The sequence below is a fragment of the Bufo gargarizans genome, chromosome 7, assembly GCF_014858855.1.
Source record: "Bufo gargarizans isolate SCDJY-AF-19 chromosome 7, ASM1485885v1, whole genome shotgun sequence".
NCBI classification, from domain to species: domain Eukaryota; kingdom Metazoa; phylum Chordata; class Amphibia; order Anura; family Bufonidae; genus Bufo; species Bufo gargarizans.
The window spans coordinates 79,106,515-79,130,897 of NC_058086.1; positions in this window are offsets into that span (position 1 = coordinate 79,106,515).

The window sequence follows — 24,383 nt, forward strand, 5'->3', positions numbered from 1 at the left end:
TGACAGTGACTGGATGAGTTCTCTATTCTCTACTCATATGCTGGCTGTTAAGAAGTGTCTGCAGAGCATTGCACAAGAAAAGGTAGGGAGAATGTCAGTATGGGGTCTGCGTCTCCACTGCAGGGTGGCAGATCACTGTTTGCACATCGCAGCACTATGGGTCCCAGTACTGGCTTACCTTGTAGGAGACGCAGGTGCCCGCCAGCATACCGCCGCATCCGTCCTCACTGCCAGGTGTCATCTGATGCCCTATAGCGCGCGCGTGCACATCTTCCTTTCTTATAGGAGTAGGCAGCTGGTTCCTGATTACCATCCCCACCCAGAGGCGGGACTATTTGTATTTAAGGCAGCTTCACTCATCATGAAGTGCCCAAGCGTGGTTTTTGTACCTCTTGACTCCCGCTGAAGCGCCCCACTGTGTCTGTTTATTGGATTTCCTGGATTCTGACCTCTGCTTCGTTTGACTACGCATCTGCCTACCGTCTGTTTATTGGATCACCTGGATTATAGACCTCTGCACTGTCTGACTACGCATCTGCCCATCACCTCCTGTAAGTCTAGCTAAATCCAGACCCTGCACTGCCTGACAACGAGACCGCTTATATCTGCACGCTATATTGCTATGAAATTTGTGTTGCCTGTATCTGTCAAGTGAATACTGTCTGCCAGTAAAAACCATCTGTTCCATTATTCTGCCTTTGTTGGACTAGCTGCATTCTAGGTAACAGGTGCAGACACCAGGGTCCTGACTCTGAGAGTCAGCAGTCAGCAATATTGGACTAATTCCCAGTCCTCTATCAGCTGACACAGAGGATCCACATCCTTTTATCGTAACAGAGAAGATACAGTGTTTATCAGCAATGTCATTGTACTATACAGCTGGGACTTGTAGTCCCACACATGCAACATGCTGCTGAGTATCTCAGCAGGCAGGGCAACACTTTTATTCACTCCCTTTATAGAGGGAGGGGAAAGGCATTCTTTGTTGACACCCACAAATATTTATGAGGAAAACCTCAGAGATAGTTGTTACATGCCCCTATAGCTCTGCAACTGCATGTCAACAAAGGGCCAGAACAAAACCTGTAAATGAAGAAAGAAATAATTACTCTTACCGGTAATTGGATTTTCCTTTAGCCTCCACAGCGGCACTACGTGGATTACCACGCCTTCTCCAGGGACAGGAAACAGCTTTCGAGCCCAGCCAATAAAGGGCCCCCTCCCTCTTACCTTGCCAGTTAGTAACCTAGTACTCAAAGATAGATGCAACAATTCAAATTTAATGAAGTAAATAATATCAAACAACAATATCGTTCACCATACGAGGTCAGGATTAATTCTCCTGAGCATAATAGAAATGAAAACGTTAAACATTCAAAATTATCCCCTCTCTTTTTTTTTTTTTCTTCTTTTTTTTGGGGGGGGAATTCCTCGTGCCGTTGTAGAGACTAAAGGAAAATCCAATTACCAGTAAGAGTAATTATTTATTTTCCTGACGCCTCCACAACGGCACTACGTGGACGAATAATATAGAAAACATGATTAGGGTGGGACAACTGCCGACAGGACTTTGCGTCCAAAAGACAAATCTCTATTCGCAGAGACGTCCAATTTGTAATGTTTAAAAAAGGTATCTGGACCGGACCATGTGGCTGCCAGACATATTTCTTCTATCGAGGCCGAGGCCCCTTCAGCCCAGGATGTGGCCAATGCCCTGGTGGAGTGGGCTCTTAACAAGGGTGGAGGGGCTAGCCCCTCTGTTTCATAGGCTAGGACAATGCAGGCTTTAATCCATCTTGAGACGGAAGTCTTGCTAGCTGCCTGTCCACGATGTAGACCCAGATACTGCACAAGTAGCTGGTTCGACTTCCTTAGATTTTTTTGTAGCCTCCATATATTGCAGGATGCATCTTCTAACGTCTAGGTTATGAAATAGCCTTTCCATCTCCGAGGACGCCTGGGAACAGAAGGAGGGGAGAGTAACTTCCTGTTGACAGTGGAACTTTGTTACAACTTTAGGTAGAAATTCAGGAGTATGTTTCAATATGATTCTATCCTCTAGAATCCTGAGATAAGGAGGTAGGATGGAAAAGGCCTGAATCTCCCCTACTCTTCTTGCTGTGGTGATGGCCAACAAAAAGTCTGTCTTGAGGGTCAATGTTCTCAAGGGGATTTCCGCTATAGGCTCAAAGGGTGGATACATTAATCTGGATAGTACCAGATTTAAATCCCAGGGCAGAACAGAAGACCTTAATCTTGGGCGGATTCTAATTGCCCCCCTAAGGAACCTTTTGATGACATTTATGTCTGATAGCTTGGTATTTAAGAAAGCACCTGGACTTTTAGGGTACTTACAGACAGTCCCTTGTCTAGTCCCGCTTGAAGGAAGTCCAAGATTAGCGCCACCTGAAGTTCTCCAGAAGGGTCATATTTATCGCCACTAAACCTCAGAAAGGCTTCCCAAGCTCTCAGATATATCCTTGACGTAACATTTTTCCTACTTTGCAAAAGGGTGTATATTACTGCCTCTGAAAATCCTTTCCCTCTCAGTATACTCCTTTCAGCCTCCAGGCTGTTAAGCGAAGCTGGGTGACTTTGGGATGAACAACTGGGCCCTGAGACAATAGATCCGGCTGAGGAGGGAGGATCCAAAAGTCTTTCTCTGCCAGGTTCTTCAGGACTGGAAACCACGATCTTCTGGGCCAGAACAGTGTTATCAGAATGATCTGGGCATTTTCCTCCATGATCTTGCCCAGTACCCTTTGTATCAGGGGAAAGGGAGGAAAGGCATAGAGAAGTTGTTGGGGCCAAGGAGTTGACAAGGCATCCACACTCAAGGGGCAATCTAGGACTGAGAGGGAGAAAAAGTCCCTGACCTGTGTGTTTTTTCTTGTGTTAAACAGGTCGACACTTGGAGTGCCCCATCTGGAACAGATTTGCTTGAAGACTTGTCTGTTCAATGTCCATTCTCCTGCCTTTAGCCGGTCTCTGCTGAGGAAGTCCACCACCCGATTTTCTTTTCCCCTCACATGGGTCGTGGATAGAGACCGTAGGTTTTTCTACCCATCTTAGGATTTTCGCTGTCACTAAGGAATCTTTACATTCTTCAGGAGGACGAAAGGGGCAAAGGCTTTTAGGGCTTCCCATACTGCGGTCAACTCTCTCAAATTTGACAAGGCTTGTCTAAGGTGAGAATCCCATAGGCCCTGCTGCAACTGTTTTCCCATGTGGGCTCCCCACCCGTGTTGGCTGGCATCCGTAGTGATGACTACTTGATTTGTCGGCTTCCAGGCCACTCCTCGGGAAAGATTTGATCGATTCATCCACCAAGACAAGGATATCTTTACACGGGATGGAAGTTACAGTCTTTTGTTTAAGGAAGTTTGTTTTTTGTCCCAGCTCTCCAACAGAAAGGACTGGAGTTCTCTTGTATGGTGCTGGGCCCACTGTACCGATGAAATCGTTGAAGTCATAAGACCGAGGATTGTTATTATCTTCCGGAGGGAGGGACGTTCCTGTCTCCGGAAATTTTTGATGCTGGAAATCAAGGTGTCTTGTTTTTGCTCTGGAAGAAAGGAATACATTAGTATTGAGTCCAGAAGAACTCCCAAAAATGTAATTCTTTTTGAGGGTAGTAGACATGATTTTTCTCTGTTGATCATCTATCCTAGATTGGTCAGGGTGTTCTGTATAACCTGCAGATGACAAAACAAGAGGTCTTCCGATGGAGCTGCAATCAAAAAATTCTCCAAGTATGGGATCAATAGGATCCCTGCCAGATGAAAATGTTTTGCCACTTCCGTCATGACCTTCGTGAACAGTCTTGGAGCTGAACTGAGGCCAAATGGAAGAACCTTGAACTGGTAGTGACATAGGGATTCTTTGAACCATACTGCCGTCCTCAAAAACTTTTGGTCTTTCTTTCGGATTGGAACATGGTAATAGGCGTCCGCCAGGTCTAATTTTACCATGAAACAGTCTTTCTGAAGGAGGTTGATCACGGACTTTATTGACTCCATCTTGAACCTTTTGTACACTATGTACTTGTTCAGGGTTTTCAAGTTTAGAATTGCTCTGAAGGAGCCATTCGGTTTCTTTATTAGGAAAATCGGTGAATAAAACCCTTCCTTTTGTTCTTCCACTGGTACAGGAACGATGGCTCTTTTTTCCAGCAGGAGTGATATCTGTAGGTCCATAGCCTCTTGATTTTCCACTTTTCGTTTTATGTTCTCCATATATTGGTTTGGGGGATAATGATTGAATTCCAGACTGAATCCATTTTTTATCCCCTCTAGTACCCAGGGGCAAGCTTGAATGTTCTCCCAGGCAGATTGGAAAAACCTGAGTCTTCCCCCTACAGCCCCTCTGGCGTCATTGGGAGGATGTGCGGACGGACTTGTCGGGGTTAAACAAGAACCCCCTTCCCTTCCCTCGGGTAGACTGCCAAGACTGCCCTGAATCTTTCTTTTTTTGGTCAAATCTCCCCCGCTTTTGGGGACGAAAGGAACGTCTTTTGTAAAAAAAACTTTGATTCAGTAGGAAAGCCCTTTTTTGTATCTGAGGCTTTTTCCAGGATGTCGTCTAGAGCTGTGCCAAAAACTCTGTCACCTTCACATGGTAGAGAACAAAGCTTATTCTTTGACGCTGTATCACCTGACCACGTACGCAACCTTCGTGAAGCATTGGACAGGGCGGCTGTTCTGGCCGACAACTTTAATATATCGGCTGAGGCATCGGCGATAAAATTTGCAGCTTGCTTCAGTATTGGGATTGAAGCCAGGAAGTCTTCCCTGGGCGTGCCGGATCCAATATGCTCCTCTAACTGTCCCAACCACAGAGACAGGGTTCTGGCGGTGTAGGTGGCAGCAATACCTGGTCTCAATACCGCGGTGGAGGATTCCCAGGTCTTTTTTAGGAGACTTTCACATTTTTTATCCATGGGATCTTTGAGAAGTCCCAGGTCTTCAAAGGGAAGGGCAGATTTTTTAGAAATCCTTGCCACGGGGGCATCCACCTTAGGAGTTTTATCCCAGGTGGCAGAGTCCTCTTCTCCAAATGGATATTTCTTTCTGAAAATTTTAGAGGCGGACTGCCTCTTTTCAGGGTCTTTCCATTCGTTTTGGATTAAGGATTTAATATTAGCGTGGACAGGAAAAACAAGTTTTTTCTTGTCCCCTAGAGCTGCGAACATCTGATCTTGTACAGATAGTGGCTCTTTCGCTTCTTCCAGGTTAATTGTAGCTCTGATATTTTTTTAGCAAGACTTCTGTCTCTTCTACCGAACACATGGGTCGACCATAGGTGTCTACCGAAATGTCAGAGTCTGGACCCGATGAAATTTCTCCTTCATCCAGGTCGGAAACTTGCTCCATAACGGAGGCGTTAGAGGTAGAGGGTCTGGGCTGTATGGTAGATAGCTTTGCTTCTACTGCTGATCCAACTTCCTCTTTAATGATATTTCTCAGAGTCTCCACCAAGGAAGGGGTTTCTTCTGAGACCACTTTGTCACAGCATTTTTGGCATAAAGATTTTTTATGAGAGCCAGACAGCGTTTTTTTTGCACATAGCACATTTTCTTCTGATGGATGGCTCCTTTTTAGAAGATTCTCTTCCCTAGGAGACACAACAGTAAGAATAGTTTTATCTATCTCCCTTTCTTTGCTTTTTAGGAACCACGACCAGAAGAAAAAAACCCAGTGCAAGTAAATACGGGTGCATGGACAAAGAACACCTCTTCATACATTGAGTAGGGAGGAGGCTTACCGGGCTAGAAGGCCTGGAGGAATCTGTTGGCCTTTTGGGGGAGTCATCTCCGACATGCATCGTCGGTTCGGTCTTCAGGTAGGCAGTGAAGCACTCCAACTGCAGGACCTCTGATTAGAACGCCGCCGACTGCTTCTACTTCCACCTTATGCATGAAGCTCCGCCCACTCCCATGCGTCAAGCCGGCCCCTTCTGATGACGCGACCCCCACGTCATAGGGGCCAGCGCTATGGGAGGAAAATGGGGGCGTGCCCCAGCCCAGGCACGCCCCCTCAAGCCGCACAGAGACGCCGGTTCTCACAGAACACGGACAAACAGCCCGGGGTGACCAGCGCAGCTGGCGTTTCACCAAGGGGAGGAAGGACCAAGATACCCGGTCCCGCGACCCTCTCCCCTGCGACGGCCCTCCGGCGGCGCCAGGACAACAAACCAAAGGCCGCACTGGTAACGCTGGTGCTCGAGATCCCGATCCTTCTGAGGGACAGGAAACAACTGGCAAGGTAAGAGGGAGGGGGCCCTTTATTGGCTGGGCTCGAAAGCTGTTTCCTGTCCCTGGAGAAGGCGGGGTAATCCACGTAGTGCCGTTGTGGAGGCGTCAGGAAAATATAATTTTTTCCCCTAAAACTTGCTTAGTTTATGTACAGTATATATTGCTGACCATCAGATTTACAGTGCTTCTTTCTTTATATACAGTAAATCAGACAACCCCTTTAATTACTTTACACAGTTTAGTATTGTCTGCAAGAATTGATATTGCTGCACTTCTTCCTGAGTCTGACAGGCTATATACAGTTGCAAGAAAAAGTATGTGAACCCTTTGGAATGATATGGATTTCTGCACAAATTGGTCATAAAATGTGATCTGATCTTCATCTAAGTCACAACAATAGACAATCACAGTCTGCTTAAACTAATAAAACACAAATAATTAATTGTTACCATGTTTTTATTGAACACACCATGTAAACATTCGCAGTGCAGGTGGAAAAAGTATGTGAACCCCTAGACTAATGACATCTCCAAGAGTTAATTAGAGTGAGATGTCAGCCAACTGGAGTCTAATCAATGAGATGAGATTGGAGGTGTTGGTTACAGCTGCCCTGCCCTATAAAAAACACGCACCTTTTCTGGGATTGCTTTTCACAGGAAGCATTGCCTGATGAATGATGCCTCGCACAAAAGAGCTCTCAGAAGACCTAAGATTAAGAATTGTTGACTTGCATAAAGCTGGAAATGGTTATAAAAGTATCTCCAAAAGCCTTGCTGTTCATCAGTCCACACTAAGACAAATTGTCTATAAATGGAGAAAGTTCAGCACTGCTGCTACTCTCCCTAGGAGTGGCCGTCCTGTAAAGATGACTGCAAGAGCACAGCACAGACTGCTGAATGAGGTGAAGAAGAATCCTAAAGTGTCAGCTAAAGACTTACAAAAGCCTCTGGCATATGCTAACATCCCTGTTAGCGAATCTACAATACGTAAAACATTAAACAAGAATAGATTTCATGGGAGGATACCACAGAGGAAGCCACTGCTGTCCGAAAAAACATTGCTGCACGTTTACAGTTTGCACAAGAGCACCTGGAAGTTCCACAGCAGAATTGGCAATACATTCTGTGGACAGATAAAATGAAAGTTGAGTTGTTTGGAAGAAACACGCAACACTATGTGTGGAGAAAGAGGCACAGCACATCAACATCAAAACCTCATCCCAACTATGAAGTATGGTGGTGGGGGCATTATGGTTTGGGGCTGCTTTGCTGCATCAGGGCCTGGACGGATTGCTATCATCGAAGAAAAAATGAATTCCCAAGTTTATCAAGACATTTTGCAGGAGAACTTAAGGCCATCTGTCCACCAGCTGAAGCTCAATAGAAGATGGGTGTTGCAACAGGACAACAACCCAAAGCATAGAAGTAAATCAACAACAGAATGGCTTAAACAGAAGAAAATACGCCTTCTGGAGTGGCCCAGTCAGAGTCCTGACCTCAACCCAATTGAGATGCTGTGGCATATCCTTAAGAAAGCGATTCACACCAGACATCCCAAGAATATTGATGAACAGAAACAGTTCTGTAAAAGAGGAATGGTCAAGAATTACTCCTGACTGTTGTGCACGTCTGATCTGCAACTACAGGAAACTAGGGATGAGTGAACTCGAACTGTATAGTTCGGGTTCGTACCGAATTTTGGGGTGTCCGTGACACGGACCCGAACATTTTCGTAAAAGTCTGGGTTCGGGTTCGGTGTTCGTCGCTTTCTTGGCGCTTTCGTGATGCTTTCTTGGCGCTTTTTGAAAGGCTGCAAAGCAGCCAATCAACAAGCGTCATACTACTTGCCCCAAGAGGCCGTCACAGCCATGCCTACTATTGGCATGGCTGTGATTGGCCAGAGCACCATGTGACACAGCCTCTATTTAAGCTGGAGTCGCATAGCGCCGCCCGTCACTCTGCTCTGATTAGCGTAGGGAGAGGTTGCGGCTGCGACAGTAGGGCGAGATTAGGCAGATTAACTCCTCCAAAGGACTTGATTAATCGATCGATCTGCAGCTGTGCATCATTGAGCTGCTGAAATTCAATTGCTCACTGTTTTTAGGCTGCCCAGACCGTTTGTCAGTCACTTTTTTCTGGGGTGATCGGCGGCCATTTTGTGTCTTGTGCGGTGCTGCGACCAAGTGCATTTAACCCTCAATGGTGTGGTTGTTTTTTGGCTAAAGCCTACATCAGGGTGAAGCTGTCACACCAAGTGCATTTAACCAGCAATAGTCTGTTTATTTTTTGGCCATATTCTACATCAGGGGCAAGCTGCACCTGTCACCAAGTGCATTTAACCCTCAATGGTGTGGTTGTTTTTTGGCTAAAGCCTACATCAGGGTGAAGCTGTCACACCAAGTGCATTTAACCAGCAATAGTCTGTTTATTTTTTGGCCATATACTACATCAGGGGCAAACTGCGCCTGTCACCAAGTGCATTTAACCCTCAATGGTGTGGTTGTTTTTTGGCTAAAGCCTACATCAGGGTGAAGCTGTCACACCAAGTGCATTTAACCAGCAATAGTCTGTTAATTTTTTGGCCATATACTAAATCAGGGGCAAGCTGCGCCCGTCACCAAGTGCATTTAACCCTCAGTAGTGTGGTTGGTCAAGCTGTCACACCAAGTGCATTTAACCAGCAATAGTCTGTTCATTTTTTGGCCATATACTACATCAGGGGCAAGCTGCGCCCGTCACCAAGTGCATTTAACCCTCAGTAGTGTGGTTGGTCAAGCTGTCACACCAAGTGCATTTAACCAGCAATAGTCTGTTCATTTTTTGGCCATATACTACATCAGGGGCAAGCTGCGCCCGTCACCAAGTGCATTTAACCCTCAGTAGTGTGGTTGGTCAAGCTGTCACACCAACTGCATTTAACCAGCAATAGTCTGTTCATTTTTTGGCCATATACTACATCAGGGGCAAGCTGCGCCTATCACCAAGTGCATTTAACCCTCAATGGTGTGGTTGTTTTTTGGCTAAAGCCTACATCAGGGTGAAGCTGTCACACCAAGTGCATTTAACCAGCAATAGTCTGTTCATTTTTTGGCCATATACTACATCAGGGGCAAGCTGCGCCCGTCACCAAGTGCATTTAACCCTCAGTAGTGTGGTTGGTCAAGCTGTCACACCAAGTGCATTTAACCAGCAATAGTGTGGTTATTTTTTGGCCATATCCCAGTCTAATTCTGTCACTAAATCCATACCGGTCACCCAGCGCCTAAATACTAGGCCTCAAATTTATATCCCGCTAAATCTGTCGTTACCGCTGTACTGTTGTGGCTGGGCAAGTTATTTAGTGTCCGTCAAAGCACATTTTTTGTTCTGGGTTGAAATACAATTCCCAATTTAGCAATTTCATAATTTAGTGGTTTCTGCTATATCAGAGCTATTTGAAATCTATCCCTAAAAGGGTATATAATATTCAAGGTGCACATAGGGTCATTCAGAATAACTTCACACACACGCTACTGTGCATTTCCAAGTCTAATTCTGTCACTAAATCCATACCGGTCACCCAGCGCCTAAATACTAGGCCTCAAATTTATATCCCGCTAAATCTGTCGTTACCGCTGTCCTGTTGTGGATGGGCAAGTTATTTAGTGTCCGTCAAAGCACATTTTTTGTTCTGGGTTGAAATACAATTCCCAATTTAGCAATTTCATAATTTAGTGGTTTCTGCTATATCAGAGCTATTTGAAATCTATCCCTAAAAGGGTATATAATATTCAAGGTGCACATAGGGTCATTCAGAATAACTTCACACACACGCTACTGTGCATTTCCAAGTCTAATTCTGTCACTAAATCCATACCGGTCACCCAGCGCCTAAATACTAGGCCTCAAATTTATATCCCGCTGTACTGTCGTTACCGCTCTCCTGTTGTGGATGGGCAAGTTATTTAGTGTCCGTCAAAGCACATTTTTTGTTCTGGGTTGAAATACTGTCACAACCCCTGGTCATGGTCGTGACTCCTTGGGAGCCGCATGCAGTTATCCGCGGTCTGGTGTTGTCGCAACCGCAGCTGGGGGCACTTAGTGGTTTGCCTCAGGTGCGGTTGCCGCGAATAACAGGCATGCGTGCGGTTGCCCTTGGCAACGTGTTTTGGTGTGCACGTCCTTCGTCTGTGTTTGTGTGCACTTCCTGGTCTGTTTGTTGTGCACGAGGTTGTGTTGGTTGTATGCACTTGGACACCTCCCTTCACCTGCGGTTGTCCGCGGCAACGTCTGGTGTTGTGCATGTGGTGGCAGGGTCTCTGCCTGCTGGTTGTTCTGCAGGACACGGTTGCCACGCATGCCGTTGCCAGCGGTGACAGGTGAGTGAGTGAGTGTGTGTGCTATTCCCCTTTAAGTTGGTGTTTTCCCTTCTGTGGTGTAGGAAGGGTTAACTCCCTTCCCAGTGTGTGTGTTGTCACTGGGTGTGGTTGACCGGTGGGTGTGGCCTTTTGGCCTATATAGCCTGAGTCTCTTGCAGGCTTCAGTAGGTTGCTCTCAGCCATGCTGGCTGGAGCAGCCTCCTGTCTCCGCCATCTGCCTGGTGAGGACCATCCTTCTGGTCATAAAACCTCTGTTGGGAACTTCTATGTTTCACGGTGTTATTTAGGTGTGTGTGGGGTTTTATGTTAGTGCAGCTTGTGGTCCTGGGTTCCTGTGGGATGTCTGGTGTGTGCTGTGTTCGTTGGTGTCTGAACTGCAGCACCTGCACATGGGATCCAGGGTTTGTTGTCTGTGGCAGGTGAGTGATGTGTTGGTCCCATTTGCCTGCCACTGCCATAAGTCTGTTATTGTATTCCCCTGTGTTGCTTGGCCGTTGAGACTCCTGCTCCCCCGTGCCTAGGAGGAGCAGGTCGTCTCACTCTGTCCCCTAGTACAGGGCCGACTTGAGGGCTTGCAGGGACTTTTAGGTTCCGGTGTATGAGCCCTCCTACCACCAAGGTCGGCTCATACTGACAGGAGACAGGGTCAGCGTTAGGGACGCAATAGGAGGTGACCTGCTCCCTAACTCTGTGGTCCCGGCCAAGGGGTAACCCTACCATCTCCTGGCACCGCACGGCTGGGGGTTTCCCCCTCCGCCAGCCGTGACAAATACAATTCCCAATTTAGCAATTTCATAATTTAGTGGTTTCTGCTATATCAGAGCTATTTGAAATCTATCCCTAAAAGGGTATATAATATTCAAGGTGCACATAGGGTCATTCAGAATAACTTCACACACACGCTACTGTGCATTTCCAAGTCTAATTCTGTCACTAAATCCATACCGGTCACCCAGCGCCTAAATACTAGGCCTCAAATTTATATCCCGCTAAATCTGTCGTTACCGCTGTCCTGTTGTGGATGGGCAAGTTATTTAGTGTCCGTCAAAGCACATTTTTTGTTCTGGGTTGAAATACAATTCCCAATTTAGCAATTTCATAATTTAGTGGTTTCTGCTATATCAGAGCTATTTGAAATCTATCCCTAAAAGGGTATATAATATTCAAGGTGCACATAGGGTCATTCAGAATAACGTCACACACACGCTACTGTGCATTTCCAAGTCTAATTCTGTCACTAAATCCATACCGGTCACCCAGCGCCTAAATACTAGGCCTCAAATTTATATTCAGCTGAATTTGAATACAATACATTGGGCCAAATAATATTTTTGTTGTTGTGGTGAACCATAACAATGAGGAAAACATCTAGTAAGGGACGCGGACGTGGACATGGTCGTGGTGGTGTTAGTGGACCCTCTGGTGCTGGGAGAGGACGTGGCCGTTCTGCCACATCCACACGTCCTAGTGTACCAACTACCTCAGGTCCCAGTAGCCGCCAGAATTTACAGCGATATATGGTGGGGCCCAATGCCGTTCTAAGGATGGTAAGGCCTGAGCAGGTACAGGCATTAGTCAATTGGGTGGCCGACAGTGGATCCAGCACGTTCACATTATCTCCCACCCAGTCTTCTGCAGAAAGAGCACAGATGGCGCCTGAAAACCAACCCCATCAGTCTGTCACATCACCCCCATGCATATCAGGGAAACTGTCTGAGCCTCAAGTTATGCAGCAGTCTCTTATGCTGTTTGAAGACTCTGCTGGCAGGGTTTCCCAAGGGCATCCACCTAGCCCTTCCCCAGCGGTGGAAGACATAGACTGCACTGACGCACAACCACTTATGTTTCCTGATGATGAGGACATGGGAATACCACCTCAGCATGTCTCTGATGATGACGAAACACAGGTGCCAACTGCTGCGTCTTTCTGCAGTGTGCAGACTGAACAGGAGGTCAGGGATCAAGACTGGGTGGAAGACGATGCAGGGGACGATGAGGTCCTAGACCCCACATGGAATGAAGGTCGTGCCACTGACTTTCACAGTTCGGAGGAAGAGGCAGTGGTGAGACCGAGCCAACAGCGTAGCAAAAGAGGGAGCAGTGGGCAAAAGCAGAACACCCGCCGCCAAGAGACTCCGCCTGCTACTGACCGCCGCCACCTGGGACCGAGCACCCCAAAGGCAGCTTCAAGGAGTTCCCTGGCATGGCACTTCTTCAAACAATGTGCTGACGACAAGACCCGAGTGGTTTGCACGCTGTGTCATCAGAGCCTGAAGCGAGGCATTAACGTTCTGAACCTGAGCACAACCTGCATGACCAGGCACCTGCATGCAAAGCATGAACTGCAGTGGAGTAAACACCTTAAAACCAAGGAAGTCACTCAGGCTCCCCCTGCTACCTCTTCTGCTGCTGCCGCCTCGGCCTCTTCTGCTGCTGCGGCCTCGGCCTCTTCCTCCGCCTCTGGAGGAACGTTGGCACCTGCCGCCCAGCAAACAGGGGATGTACCACCAACACCACCACCACCTCCGTCACCAAGCGTCTCAACCATGTCACACGCCAGCGTTCAGCTCTCCATCTCACAAACATTTGAGAGAAAGCGTAAATTCCCACCTAGCCACCCTTGATCCCTGGCCCTGAATGCCAGCATTTCTAAACTACTGGCCTATGAAATGCTGTCATTTAGGCTGGTGGACACAGACAGCTTCAAACAGCTCATGTCGCTTGCTGTCCCACAGTATGTTCCCAGCCGCCACTACTTCTCCAAGAGAGCCGTGCCTTCCCTGCACAACCAAGTATCCGATAAAATCAAGTGTGCACTGCGCAACGCCATCTGTAGCAAGGTCCACCTAACCACAGATACGTGGACCAGTAAGCACGGCCAGGGACGCTATATCTCCCTAACTGCACACTGGGTAAATGTAGTGGCAGCTGGGCCCCAGGCGGAGAGCTGTTTGGCGCACGTCCTTCCGCCGCCAAGGATCGCAGGGCAACATTCTTTGCCTCCTGTTGCCACCTCCTCCTTCTCGGCTTCCTCCTCCTCTTCTTCCACCTGCTCATCCAGTCAGCCACACACCTTCACCACCAACTTCAGCACAGCCCGGGGTAAACGTCAGCAGGCCATTCTGAAACTCATATGTTTGGGGGACAGGCCCCACACCGCACAGGAGTTGTGGCGGGGTATAGAACAACAGACCGACGAGTGGTTGCTGCCGGTGAGCCTCAAGCCCGGCCTGGTGGTGTGTGATAATGGGCGAAATCTCGTTGCAGCTCTGGGACTAGCCAATTTGACGCACATCCCTTGCTTGGCGCATGTGCTTAATTTGGTGGTGCAGAAGTTCATTCACAACTACCCCGACATGTCAGAGCTGCTGCATAAAGTGCGGGCCGTCTGTTCGCGCTTCCGGCGTTCACATCCTGCTGCTGCTCGCCTGTCTGCGCTACAGCGTAACTTCGGCCTTCCCGCTCACCGCCTCATATGCGACGTGCCCACCAGGTGGAACTCCACCTTGCACATGCTGGACAGACTGTGCGAGCAGCAGCAGGCCATAGTGGAGTTTCAGCTGCAGCACGCACGGGTCAGTCGCACTACTGAACAGCACCACTTCACCACCAATGACTGGGCCTCCATGCGAGACCTGTGTGCCCTGTTGCGCTGTTTCGAGTACTCCACCAACATGGCCAGTGGCGATGATGCTGTTATCAGCGTTACAATACCACTTCTATGTCTCCTTGAGAAAACACTTAGGGCGATGATGGAAGAGGAGGTGGCCCAGGAGGAGGAGGAGGAGGAAGAGGGGTCATTTTTAGCACTTTCAGGCCAGTCTCTTCGAAGTGACTCAGAGGGAGGTTTTTGGCAACAGCAGAGGCCAGGTACAAATGTGGCCAGCCAGGGCCCACTACTGGAGGACGAGGATGAGGAGGAGGTGGAGGAGGATGAGGATGAAGCATGGTCACAGCGGGGTGGCACCCAACGCAGCTCGGGTCCATCACTGGTGCGTGGCTGGGGGGAAAGGCAGGACGATGACGATACGCCTCCCACAGAGGACAGCTTGTCCTTACCCTTGGGCAGCCTGGCACACATGAGCGACTACATGCTGCAGTGCCTGCGCAACGACAGCAGAGTTGCCCACATTTTAACCTGTGCGGACTACTGGGTTGCCACCCTGCTGGATCCACCTTACTTCCTGCACTGGAGCGTGATAGGAAGATGCGCGAGTACAAGCGCACGTTGGTAGACGCGCTACTGAGAGCATTCCCAAATGTCACAGGGGAACAAGTGGAAGCCCAAGGCCAAGGCAGAGGAGGAGCAAGAGGTCGCCAAGGCAGCTGTGTCACGGCCAGCTCCTCTGAGGGCAGGGTTAGCATGGCAGAGATGTGGAAAACTTTTGTCAACACGCCACAGCTAACTGCACCACCACCTGATACGCAACGTGTTAGCAGGAGGCAACATTTCACTAACATGGTGGAACAGTACGTGTGCACACCCCTCCACGTACTGACTGATGGTTCGGCCCCATTCAACTTCTGGGTCTCTAAATTGTCCACGTGGCCAGAGCTAGCCTTTTATGCCTTGGAGGTGCTGGCCTGCCCGGCGGCCAGCGTTTTGTCTGAACGTGTATTCAGCACGGCAGGGGGCGTCATTACAGACAAACGCAGCCGCCTGTCTACAGCCAATGTGGACAAGCTGACGTTCATAAAAATGAACCAGGCATGGATCCCACAGGACCTGTCCGTCCCTTGTCCAGATTAGACATTAACTACCTCCCCTTAACCATATATTATTGGACTCCAGGGCACTTCCTCATTCAACCCTATTTTTATTTTCATTTTACCATTAAATTGCGAGGCTACCCAAAGTTGAATGAACCTCTCCTCTGTCTGGGTGCCAGGGCCTAAATATATGCCAATGGACTGTTCCAATGTTGGGTGACGTGAAGCCTGATTCTCTGCTATGACATGCAGACTAATTCTCTGCTGACATGAAGCCAGATCCTCTGTTACGGGACCTCTCTCCTCTGCCTGGGTGCTGGGCCTAAATATCTGACAATGGACTGTTGCAGTGGTGGCTGACGTGAAGCCTGATTTTCTGCTATGACATGCAGACTGATTCTCTGCTGACATGAAGCCAGATCCTCTGTTACGGGACCTCTCTCCTCTGCCTGGGTGCTGGGCCTAAATATATGCCAATGGACTGTTGCAGCGGTGGCTGACTTGAAGCCTCATTCTCTGCTATGACATGCAGACTAATTCTCTGCTGACATGAAGCCAGATTGTCTGTTATGGGACCTCTCTCCTCTGCCTGGGTGTTGGGCCTAAATATCTGACAATGGACTGTTGCAGTGGTGGCTGACGTGAAGCCTGATTTTCTGCTATGACATGCAGACTGATTCTCTGCTGACATGAAGCCAGATTGTCTGTTACGGGACCTCTCTCCTCTGCCTGGGTGCTGGGCCTAAATTTATGAAAATGGACTGTTGCAGTGGTGGGTGACGTGAAGCCTGATTCTCTGCTATGATATGAAGACTGATTCTCTGCTGACATGAAGCCAGATCCTCTGTTAGGGGACCTCTCTCCTCTGCCTGGGTGCTGGGCCTAAATATCTGACAATGGACTGTTGCATTGGTGGCTGACGTGAAGCCTGATTCTCTGCTATGACATGCAGACTAATTCTCTGCTGACATGAAGCCAGATTGTCTGTTACGGGACCTCTCTCCTCTGCCTGGGTGCTGGGCCTAAATTTATGAAAATGGACTGTTGCAGTGGTGGGTGACGTGAAGCCTGATTCTCTGCTATGATATGAAGACTGATTCTCTGCTGACATGAAGCCAGATCCTCTGTTACGGGACCTCTCTCCTCTGCCTGGGTGCTGGGCCTAAATTTATGAAAATGGACTGTTGCAGTGGTGGGTGACGTGAAGCCTGATTCTCTGCTATGATATGAAGACTGATTCTCTGCTGACATGAAGCCAGATCCTCTGTTATGGGACCTCTCTCCTCTGCCTGGGTGCTGGGCCTAAATATCTGACAACGGACTGTTGCATTGGTGGCTGATGTGAAGCCTGATTCTCTGCTATGACATGAAGACTGATTCTCTGCTGACATGAAGCCAGATTGTCTGTTACGGGACCTCTCTCCTCTGCCTGGGTGCTGGGCCTAAATTTATGAAAATGGACTCTTACAGTGGTGGGTGACGTGAAGCCTGATTCTCTGCTATGACATGAAGACTGATTCTCTGCTGACATGAAGCCAGATTGTCTGTTACGGGACCTCTCTCCTCTGCCTGGGTGCTGGGCCTAAATTTATGAAAATGGACTGTTGCAGTGGTGGGTGACGTGAAGCCTGATTCTCTGCTATGATATGAAGACTGATTCTCTGCTGACATGAAGCCAGATCCTCTGTTACGGGACCTCTCTCCTCTGCCTGGCTGCTGGGCCTAAATATCTGACAATGGACTGTTGCATTGGTGGCTGACGTGAAGCCTGATTCTCTGCTATGACATGCAGACTGATTCTCTGCTGACATGAAGCCAGATCCTCTGTTACGGGACCTCTCTCCTCTGCCTGGGTGCTGGGCCTAAATTTATGAAAATGGACTGTTGCAGTGGTGGGTGACGTGAAGCCTGATTCTCTGCTATGACATGAAGACTGATTCTCTGCTGACATGAAGCCAGATTGTCTGTTACGGGACCTCTCTCCTCTGCCTGGGTGCTGGGCCTAAATTTATGAAAATGGACTCTTACAGTGGTGGGTGACGTGAAGCCTGATTCTCTGCTATGACATGAAGACTGATTCTCTGCTGACATGAAGCCAGATTGTCTGTTACGGGACCTCTCTCCTCTGCCTGGGTGCTGGGCCTAAATATCTGACAATGGACTGTTGCATTGGTGGCTGACGTGAAGCCTGATTCTCTGCTATGACATGCAGACTAATTCTCTGCTGACATGAAGCCAGATTGTCTGTTACGGGACCTCTCTCCTCTGCCTGGGTGCTGGGCCTAAATTTATGAAAATGGACTGTTGCAGTGGTGGGTGACGTGAAGCCTGATTCTCTGCTATGACATGAAGACTGATTCTCTGCTGACATGAAGCCAGATTGTCTGTTACGGGACCTCTCTCCTCTGCCTGGGTGCTGGGCCTAAATTTATGAAAATGGACTCTTACAGTGGTGGGTGACGTGAAGCCTGATTCTCTGCTATGACATGAAGACTGATTCTCTGCTGACATGAAGCCAGATTCTCTGTTACGGGACCTCTCTTCTCTGCCTGGGTGCCGGGGGCCTAAATATCTGAGAATGGACTGTTCCAGTGGTGGGTGACGGGAAGCCAGATTCTCTGCTATGGGACCTCTCTCCAATTGATTTTGGTTAATTTTTATTTATTTAATGTTTATTTTAATTCATTTCCCTATCCACATTTGTTTGCAGGGGATTTACCTACATGTTGCTGCCTTTTGCAGCCCTCTAGCCCTTTCCTGGGCTATTTTACAGCCGTTTTAGTGCCGAAAAGTTCGGGTCCCCATTGACTTCAATGGGGTTCGGGTTCGGGACGAAGTTCGGATCGGGTTCGGATCCCGAACCCGAACATTTTCGGGAAGTTCGGCCGAACTTCTCGAACCCGAACATCCAGGTGTTCGCTCAACTCTACAGGAAACGTTTGGTTGAAGTTATTGCTGCCAAAGGAGGTTCAACCAGTTATTAAATCCAAGGGTTCACATACTTTTTCCACCTGCACTGTGAATGTTTACATGGCGTGTTCAATAAAAACATGGTAACATTTAAATTATTTGTGTGTTATTATTTTAAACAGACTGTGATTGTCTATTGTTGTGACTTAGATGAAGATCAGATCACATTTTATGACCAATTTGTGCAGAAATCCATATCATTCCAAAGGGTTCACATACTTTTTCTTGCAACTGTATAATGTATGAATGTCCAAAAAATAAAAAAAATGGAGACAGCACGTCCAGGAAGCGGAATTTTATTCCAGATGCAACGTTTCGGCTTAGTGATAGCCTTTGTCAAGGCTATATATAATGGGATGTTTACATTGACACTGTGCAATTAATCTGACATGTCATTTTCCTCAGTGAATACAGTGGAGAAAAAAATATTAAAGTAGACATATTAGGTATCGCCGCATCTGTAATAACCTGCTCTATAAAAATATCACATGACCTCTCCCCTCAGGTGAAAAACGTAAAAATTTATAATAAAAACGGTGTAAAAAAAATAATTTCTTGTCACCTTACATTACAAAAAATTTAATAGCAAGTGATCGAAAAGTCATACACACCCCAAAATAGTGCCAATCAAACTGTCATCTCATCCCGAAATGAGCCCCTACACAAGACAGTCACCAAAAAAATAAATAAAACTATGGCTTTCAGAATGTGGAGACACTAAAGAATCATATTTTTTTTAAATGCTTTGTTATGCAAAGCTGAAAAAAAGAACCCAAAAAAGTCATATTTGGTATTATCGCGTCCATGACAACCTTCTCTCCACATGATCTAACCTGTCAGATGAATGTTGTAAATAACAAAAAATAAATAAAATACGGTGCCAAAACAACTATTTCTTGTTACCTTGCCACACAAAAAGTGTAATATAGAGCAACCAAAAACCCTATGTACCCTAAAATAATACCAACAAAACTGCCACCATATCCTGTATTTTCCAAAATGGAGTAACTTTTTGGGAGTTTCTACTCTAGGGGTGCATCAGGGTGGGCTTCAAATGGGACATGGTGTCAAAAAACCAGTCCAGCGAAATCTGCCTTCCAAAAATCATATGGCGTTCCTTTCCTTCTGCGCCCTGCCGTGTGCCCGTACAACCGTTTACGACCACATATGGGGTGTTTCTGTAAACTACAGAATCAGGGCCATTAATATTAAGTTTTGTTTGGCTGTTAACCCTTGCTTTGTAACTGGCAAAAATTGATTCAAATGTAAAATCTGCCAAAAGTTTTGAAATGTTATCTCTATTTTCCATTAATTCTTGTGGAACACCTAAAGGGTTAACAAAGTTAGTAAAATCAGTTTTGAATACCTTGAGGGGGTCATTTTTGGGTGGTTTCTATTATGCAAGCCTCACAAAGTGACTTCAGACCTGAATTGGTCCTGAAAAAGTGGGTTTTAGAAATTTTCTGAAAAATTTCAAGATTTGCTTCTAAACTTTTAAGCCTTAAATCGTCCACAAAAATTAAAAGGCATTTCCAGAATGATTGAAACATGAAGTACACGTCTGGGGGATGTAAAATAATGACTATTTTTGGAGGTATTGCTATCTATTATAAAAGTAGAGAAATTTTCATTTGGAAATTTTCAAATTTTTGCAAATTTTGGGTAAATTTGGTATTTATTTATAAATAAAAAAGAATTTTTGGGACTCTATTTTACCAATGTCATGATATGTGACGGAAAAACATTCTCAGAATGGCCTGGATAAGTAAAAGCATTTTAAAGTTATTCACACATAACATGACACTGGTCAGATTTGCAAAAACTGGCCTGGTTCTTTAGGCTTCAAATGGGACATGGTGTCAAAAAAACAGTCCAGCAAAATCTGCCTTTAACCGCCTCTGGACCGCCTAACGCAGATGTGCGGTCCGGAGGCGGCAGCGCTGCGCAGACTGACGCATAGTCTCGCGAGATGACGCGCTTTGCCGGCCCACGCATGCGCAGTTCGGGCCGGCATTTCGTCAAGGGGGGTCGCGTAATCAGCTTGCCAGCCAGCTGATGATTTTTTAAAAATCCAATGAGAAGCCAGATAACAGATCATAGTAGTAAATATGATCTGTTATATGGCTGCCCTGCTCCTCTGCTGGTCCTTTTCGTCGGTTGGATCCAGCAGAGGAGCAGGCTTCACAGTGAGTACACCAAACACCACACACTAGCCCCAGATCACCCCCTGCACCCCAATTAACCCTTTGATCACCCCTTTGATCGCCCCTGTCAATCACTAGTGAAAGGAAAAAAGTGATCAGTGCAAACTGTCACTTTTTGTTTTTCACTGGTATTGACCGTTAGGTTTTAGGATAGTTTAGTCCCCTTGGTTAGGTAGTTTAGGGATCGGTTAGCGCCCAGCTATAATTATATTAGTGTCACTTTAGTTCTCCCTCCACCCAAAACGCTGTGTTTGCCCGATCAGGCCTGATCGGTCGCCCACACGTGCGTTCGTCCACACCCGCCCCACCGCAGTGACAAAAAAATTTTTTTTTGGATCACTGAACATTCACTTTACACGCACTGCGGCGATAAAAAAATCAGTTTTGATATTTTTTATCAACCGCAGCGGCCTCCGGTACTTCGCTAGCCTCCCCTTTGTAAGACAGGCTTGCTTTTTTTCTTGGGTAGTCTCAGGGAATACCCCTAAATTTAGTTGCCCAAATGTCAAACAGGGGGTATTCTTCTGAAGAGGCCTACAGGCTTCTGACCCAGTCGGATGAGGAATGGGAACCCTCATCTGATGAATCTAGCGGGTCAGAACCTGAATACGAACCTGTAGAAAGCAGTGGCTCTCTGACCCAAAGTTCGGACGAGGAGGCTGAGGTCCCTGATAGCACCAGGCGTACCCGGCCCCGTGTCGCTAGACCACAGGTTGCATACACCAGCAGCGCAGCCCTCCCTGGACATAGTACCAGCACTGCCGTACAACCTGGTGAAGTGGCGAGCACCAGAAGGGCAGTTGAAGCTGGTACGGTGGCACGAGCAGTAGTGACCCCGTCGCAGCCACCGCAAAGACGTGCCCGTAGAGCCCCTAGAATCCCTGAGGTGCTGGCAAACCCTGATTGGCAGTCCCCAACTTCAGCCGCACCTGTAGTTTTCCCTTTCACTGCTCAGTCTGGAGTTCGGGTTGAGACAGCTCAGATCGGTTCGGCCCTGGGATTTTTTGAGCTGTTCTTGACTGTGGAGCTCTTAGACATAGTTGTGGCCGAAACAAACAGGTATGCCACACAATTTATAACCGCCAACCCGGGAAGCTATTATGCCCAGCCTTTCCGGTGGAAACCAGTCCAAGTTTCCGAAATTAAAACTTTTCTGGGCCTTCTCCTCAACATGGGTCTAACTAAAAAGCATGAATTGCGGTCATATTGGTCCACAAACCCAATTCATCACATGCCCATGTTCTCTGCTGCTATGTCCAGGGCACGTTTTGAGGCCATCCATGCTCTCCTCCATTCACGCAGACACGACAATACAAATTGAGCGAGCAACCCGTGTCATTGAAAAGCCCCTCTCAGTCCACGACTATAACCTTCACATGGGAGGGATGGACTTCAATGACCAGATGTCTCCGTATTTAGTTTCCCGCAGAACCAGACGCTGGTATAAGAAGGTGTCTGTATATTTAATTCAATTGGCTCTGTATAATAGTTTTGTTCTCTACAGTAAGGCTGGGAGAACTGGATCCTTCCTCAAATTTCAGGAAGAGATCATAGAGAACCTCCTGTACCCAGGAGGTTCCGTGGCCCCATCCACCAGTGTAGTTAGCCGTCTACACGAGCGACATTTCCCCAATGTCTTTCCTGGTACCTCAACCCAACCGTCACCCCGAAAAAGATGTCGTGTCTGTAGCAGGAGTGGAATAAGGCGTGACACCCGCTATTTCTGTCCTGACTGTCCTGACCACCCTGCCCTATGCTTTGGAGAGTGTTTCCGGAAGTACCACACACAGGTACACCTAGCATAGGGATCATCTCACCAGGACAGGCACACAGGGCTATTAGGGCCCATTCACTTACAGCTGCTGCAAACCTCTCCTTTCACCTGGGACAAAGTGCATAACGCACTTCGCCACATCTTTGGGCAATTTGCGCTTTGCACATTGACCCATGGGGAAGGAGAGGTTTGTTCTATAAAGGTAAAAAAAAACAAAAAAACACACCAGTAAGCAAAAAGGTTAATGTTTAGTTCAAAAAGTTAAAGTTTATATATTCTGTTCCAAAGTTAATAAAATAATTGCGTTGCGGCCTGGTTTTTTCATTTTTTTTTACCTTCCAGGTGGACCAACCGATCGACTAGCTGCAGCACTGATGTGCATTCTGACAGAAGCATTGCGCTGCTGTCAGATTACACGCAAGTCGGTGTATGCGGCGCTGCAAGACGAGATTTCTACTCTGCAGTTAAAGATACGTTTGCCAAGGCATACGAGCTGAGGAGGAGGCGGCGTTCCTATGCTTTGGCAAACACTTTGTATATAAAAAAAATTAAAATAAATCCCGGCAATGATTTATTCATCCACATCGATTGATGTGAATGGAGAAATTTGGTTTGCCAGGGCATACGAGCTAAGTGGGTATGGATGTTGGGCGGAGCTCCTATGTCCTGGCAGACGCCTTTCCCCTCCTTTTTTTTTTTTTGGCACAGATTTTTTCATCCACATTGATCGACGCGAATGAAGAAATCTGTGCCGTTCATTTTTTTCTTTCAGCCCAGAGGCTGAACGGAAAAAAAAATCTCATTACCTGTATGCTCAATATAAGGAGAATAGCAGAAACTCCTAATGCTGGCCATACATGTAATGATTGCGGAGACCCTCAAATGCCAGGGCAGTACAAAGACCCCACAACTGACCCCATTTTGGAAAGAAGACACCCCAAGGTATTTGCTGAGGGGCATATTGAGTCCATGAAAGATTTAAATTTTTGTCCTAAGTTAGCGGAAAGTGAGACTTTGTGAGAAAAAAAAAAAAAATCAATTTCCGCTAACTTATGCCAAAAAAATTAATTTCTATGAACTCGCCAGGCCCCTCATTGAATACCTTGGGGTGTTTTCTTTCCAAAGTGGGGTCACATGTGGGGTATTTATACTGCCCTGGCTTTTTAGGTGCCCTAAAGCGTGAGAAGAAGTCTGGGATCCAAATGTCTAAAAATGCCCTCCTAAAAGGAATTTGGGCACCTTTGCGCATCTAGGCTGCAAAAAAGTGTCACACATGTGGTATCGCCGTACTCAGTAGAAGTTGGGGAATGTGTTTTGGGGTGTCATTTTACATATACCCATGCTGGGTGAGATAAATATCTTGGTCAAATGCCAACTTTGTATAAAAAAAATTTGAAAAGTTGTCTTTTGCCAAGATATTTCTCTCACCCAGCATGGGTATATGTAAAATGACACCCCAAAACACATTCCCCAACTTCTCCTGAGTACGGCGATACCACATGTGTGACACTTTTTTGCAGCCTAGGTGGGCAAAGGGACCCACATTCCAAAGTGCACCTTTCGGATTTCACCAGTCATTTTTTACAGATTTTGATTGCAAACTACTTCTCACACATATGGGCCCCTAAATTGCCAGGGCAGTATAACTACGCCACAAGTGACCCCATTTTGGAAAGAAGACACCCCAAGGTATTCCGTGAGGGGCATGGCGAGTTCCTAGAATTTTTTATTTTTTGTCGCAAGTTAGTGGAATATGAGACTTTGTAAGGAAAAAAGAAAAAAAATCATAATTTTCCGCTAACTTGTGACAAAAAATAAAAAATTCTAGGAACTCGCCGTGCCCCTCACGGAATACCTTGGGGTGTCTTCTTTCCAAAATGGGGTCACTTGTGGGGTAGTCATACTGCCCTGACAATTTAGGGGCCCAAATGTGTGAGAAGTACTTTGCAATCAAAATGTGTAAAAAAATGGCCTGCGAAATCCGAAAGGTGCACTTTGGAATATGTGCCCCTTTGCCCACCTTGGCTGCAAAAAAGTGTCACACATCTGGTATCGCCGTACTCAGGAGAAGTTGGGGAATGTGTTTTGGGGTGTCATTTTACATATACCCATGCT